Consider the following 4,458-nt stretch of genomic DNA (forward strand, 5'->3'; position numbering starts at 1 on the left):
CTGTGGGATACAGCTGGTGTGCATCTCACTATAATTGCATAGTATAACACTTTTTTTTTTTTTTGGTAAGTTTAACCAAAAATGTTTCTCATAAATGGGTATTCTAAAGATCCTGTTTGCTACTAAAAGCTAGTGTTTGAATTCCTAAATTTATTTAGATCAATTTAAGCAAAAATGCCTGGGGGAAAGGTTGCTAAGCTATCAGCTAACACACTGTAGGTGACCTGAGCTGCCCCCGCTGCAACACTTGTGTGCCTCGCTGTAATACAGCATAGCAGGTAAATAAAAGCTGATTGTCTTCCTCCTAATGTGTTCAGAAGGCTTTTCTCCTATATTAATTTGATAGCAGTAATCCAATTACAGAAAACATCATCGGAAGTTGTTGTAACATGGATTGCATTTTTATTTTATACGTTGCAAAATGTTAACTTTCACTCCCCTCCTGCTTCTCTCCCTTACATTGGAAATGCTTTTGTGAATTCCCCACCTCAGCAGTTTTTTTTTGAAAGCTGATATATAAGCTTAATGAAGTCTATCATTTCAATGCTCTTTCATATGCACTTCAGAAGAGATTGGATACTGGATTCTCTTCCTATTTACAGCCAGGTCAGGAGTGAAATGCAGAAGCAACCAAAGGGTAGGGCAATGGCACAGAACTTCTCAGTGCCAGAGCAAACACTTTTCAGTTTGTTATGTTCCCTTGGGACCACGTTAGTCCAGTCCCCAGCTGGACCAGTGTCAGATGTTGTTTAAGAAACACTCTCCTTAAATTGGAAGGAAGTTCCAGTGTCTAAATAAAATCCCCGCTGAAAGAACACTCAAAAACTCAATTTTGACCTTCATGCAAACCAAAAAAGAGGTTTTCAGTGTCTGTAAGGATTTAAAATTGATGTGGAACACTTTGTCCAGTAGTAACTTGAATTCCTCATAGTATATGTATTTATTTTTACCTTTTGCCACAATGGCAACTTAAGTCAAATATTCAATCAAAGGTGAGCGTTTTATCACCTTTCTGCTCTGATGTCTGAGTCAGATGCTTAAAAAGTAACACCAGCAGCTCTGTAAGTAGTGGGTGGATAAAGAACAGGTAAATCAACCTTTTGTGCTGTATCTCAGGGAACGTTTTCTTCTTTTCTTTATCCAGGTGAGGCCATTTGCTATCAGACCTTGCCACTATCAAAAGTGATCTGCAACTGACACCATACAGCTATTGGAAAACATTGCTACTTGAGTAATTTTGGCTGCTAGAGCGCTCCCAGTCAGACCAGTCTGCGGGTGGGATGTTCTGGCTGGTGGCAGGAGCCTTGCTATTAAATGTTTTCTGACTGGCAACAGGCAATTTGCTTCCTCTTCCTCAGGTACAGAGAAAGGCAGTATCTATTTAATCTAGAAGGTAGAAAGCTGGAGTAGGCTTAGAAAGATCATTGCCTAGCACCTTTCCACAGCTTCCCTTTATACCCCCAGAAATGTTTTTCTTCACCACTGCTTTAAAAGCTCCCTCCTCACTCATGGCTGCTGGGGTAGCTCTGCTTTTGGTAGCCAGCTCCTCTGGGGTCTTCTGGTCCCAGGCTAGGCAGGACATGAAGGTCTCCACAGGGTGACAGAAGATGCTTGTCCAAGCCATTGCTATCACCAGTCCTCCTAGAGGATGCACCACCAGTGTTAAGATGAAGGACTCACTCTAAGACAGCACAGCTGGTTCTGCTTCTGTAGGTTTTGATGCACAAAATAAATTCCTGTGAGGTATGCAGGTACTGGGCATTGCCTACTGAGCAAAGATATCCATGTGTGTGTTCTTATCTGTGTCCCTGCTCTGACTCCGTGCCCCTTGCAGTAAATACAAACCAGTCAAATGACACGGAAAGTCCATTTGGCTCCAGGAGTGCCCTGGCCCACCTTTCTGGTCACCTCTAAAAGAGCATCACCCCAAACGTCACCTTGGCAGTACTGGGGGGAGTGCCAGCAAGTGCAATAAATAACTGATAGTATTTCCTACAGCATCTGTACTGTCACTTCCATGGAAAACATGGAGCTGATCTAGGAGGACTTAATTGGGGAGCTGTAACACAATCACGGTGAAAAGCAGCACTGGAAGACCGCCCGTGGATTTCAGCAGATCAGATTCCCCGTAGTTAAACTAAATGTCATCACACCGTACGTGGCTGCTGATTTCAGGTTTGCTAATTTGTAAAACAATGTGAAGAACATGCTGCAGTTGTGAGTGGAGCAGCTGAATTATAGGTACTTACACAGCACAGTAGGGATATGAATTCTGTTTATTGCACAAACCTGCCTCTATAATTAATAGAAATAGTAACATTTTCTTGCTCTGCTTCCATTAATTCAGACTGATAGCTTTGGAAGATTGGATTGGATTAGGAATTGCTTTTTTATTAGGAATTGCTTCTTTTTTTTTTTTTTTTTTTTTTTTTTTTTGGAAGAACAGGATAGAACCACAGGACTTTCTTGGCTTTTTTTGCATCAGTCCTGATCTCCTTCATTGTGCAAGGAGCAAAATTACTAGCAATGCCCTGTTGTTTGTAACAGACCATCTGTCACCATAATTGTAGCTTTATTTTGTTTTTCCCATGCTTCTGGGAGAAAAGACTTAAACTTCCCCAGCTGCCTGTCTGCACTGAACATTATGAAATGTATTTTAAAACCTTGAGAAACAGCCACAGTCAGTCCAAAGCCTGCTTAAACCCCAGCAGCTCTCCACTAACATTGGCACCTCCTGATTAAAACTGGCTTCAGGGTTTACCTAACAAGCTGCAAATGATCTGAACAGCCATGACTCCTTCAGTAGGGGTTTTATAGGCTTTCCCTCTCTTTTAGGAGGCCTGAACATACCAAGGTTTCAAATTGTGCTTTATTTATCTCAGTGGTATGGCACAATAAGCACTGTTGATACTTTATTGTGGTGGGTAGGAGGGCATGGCATGAAGCAGAGCTGATGCATGGGTTGGTTTAGCCATTGCTAGCAACAAATATAATATAGCACAGGCTTCAGGCTGGGTTTATTTTAAAATTTGGGACTTTTTAGGGACTGGAAGAAGGGAGTGGCTGGAAAAGTAGCGTGAAAGCTGGACTGCTGCTGAGGGGCAGTGGACTTCACCTTGCCTGGTGGAAAGCTTTGCCCCAGCACAGCCAGCAGCCTCGTCCCTCTCAGGGTCAGAGGCATGGGAATGGGTATGTCAGAGAGGACTTATTTTCCCAGTGGTTCATTGAAAAAATATTAATCTTAATATCTTTCTTACATGAAGTACATAGTGACCACTGAGCTGCTCTAAGGAGGACCTTTTATTGATACGACTCCGTAGCCAAGTGTAATGCAATTAAATGAGTGGATTTCATTACGTATATTGACAGGGTGTCACTGACGGTTTCCATTCCCCCTATTATTTCTATAAATAAAGTCATGCCATAATCAGAAAATATGAACGTGCTAAGACCTCCATTAATTCTTCCCCATACTAATGTAAGAGCTGGGCAGATGTTTATTAATACCTTGTTACACTGCATTCATCAGCTGTTACCAAGAATAGAAAGGCTGAGACCTGATCTCATGCTGAAGGTTAAATAAGAGCAGATCTGCCTAAATCTAGACTTCTGATTGACTTTTTGACAATATTTTTGTTCCCTATCTAAATACTGTTTAAACTTTTAACCTCTCTTTCTCTCTCCCTCCTTCCTGATGTGCTGTGGACCACTCCTGAAGCCCAGTGGCTTTCCCCTCCCTGCAGCCTGGAGTTCAGCAGTCCTTCAGCTGCATGCTGACATCTCTTTTGATTTCAGTGGAGCTGAATCACATCAGCCTGTGACCTGCCCTCTGTTTCTCCCTCCCGGAAGGAGCAAGGTGAGAGCCCAGGTCCACCCCACTCAGTGCTAGGCCCTGGCTAGTGCCTGCTGATGGTGCTTGGGGATGGCCCTGAGGAACAGAAGGTATGGATGGACCTGTGCTGAGCTGTGGAGGTGCTGTGACCGACTGATGGGACCTCACGCACCCTTCTGGGTCCCTGTTGTTGGCAGGGACCAAGCTGGAGCTGGTTTGTCCTCTGGCCCAAGCCATCTCTCATTGTCCCCTGCACTGGCTTCTCTGCCAAAGCAGCTCCACGATGTAATTTCTCAGTGAAAGTACTTTTTTTCCTTCTTCAAAACTTAAAGAAGGAAATCTTGACTTCTTTGAAATGTAGTGCTCTTTAACCTAGGGTCACTCCCTGATCTTCTCCTCCCCTATTTCTCTAGCACTTTCTCTTCCCATTCTCCAATCTTCCTCACCACCTGGTGTGGGCTGGGGCAGCTCAGAGCCTCTCACACTGCTTTCAGTGGGGCTGCACTGCCTCGTACCAGCAAAGCAACTGTCCTGTGACCTCTGCAGACACTGCAGATGCTCTCGTGTGTAATGTCTGTGCCTACGTGGCCGTATCGAGGCAGCTCTGAGCTTCGGGCTGCTGCCAG

The sequence above is a fragment of the Netta rufina genome (assembly GCF_964035555.1).
Source record: "Netta rufina genome assembly, chromosome: 9".
Classification (NCBI taxonomy): domain Eukaryota; kingdom Metazoa; phylum Chordata; class Aves; order Anseriformes; family Anatidae; genus Netta; species Netta rufina.